The sequence below is a fragment of the Vipera berus genome (assembly GCF_964194415.1).
Source record: "Vipera berus genome assembly, chromosome: 12".
NCBI lineage: Eukaryota > Metazoa > Chordata > Lepidosauria > Squamata > Viperidae > Vipera > Vipera berus.
Window position 1 is genome coordinate 21270933 of NC_138215.1, and position 406 is coordinate 21271338.

Here is a 406-nt window from a genome sequence, read left to right on the forward strand (position 1 = left end):
TTGTACTGGAGCACACAACTTGAAAAACAATGTGCGTGTGGTGGGGGATGTAGACAGGAAGCTGTTTGGCAGAGAAAACAGGATACTGAGATGAGCACAAGCAGCTTTCCTCTCCTCCTCCTCCTCCTCCTCCTCTAGAGGGAAGGTTTACCAAAGGACTCATGGAGCAAGTGGCCCTGATTCCCCCCTCTGCTCCCCCCACACGTGAGATCAACAGCAACATTTCTGGGACATCTAGCCCTAACCTGATGGGAAACTTACTAACAAATGGAGAGAGACCTCGGAGGATTATTTGCTTTTCCCCCAACTACTCAAGCTGGCTGGTGGGATTAACAGAGCACTTTTGGAACCTGGCGCATTACTGTTGCACACACACAGAATTCCACACTAAGACATCAAGGTAGAA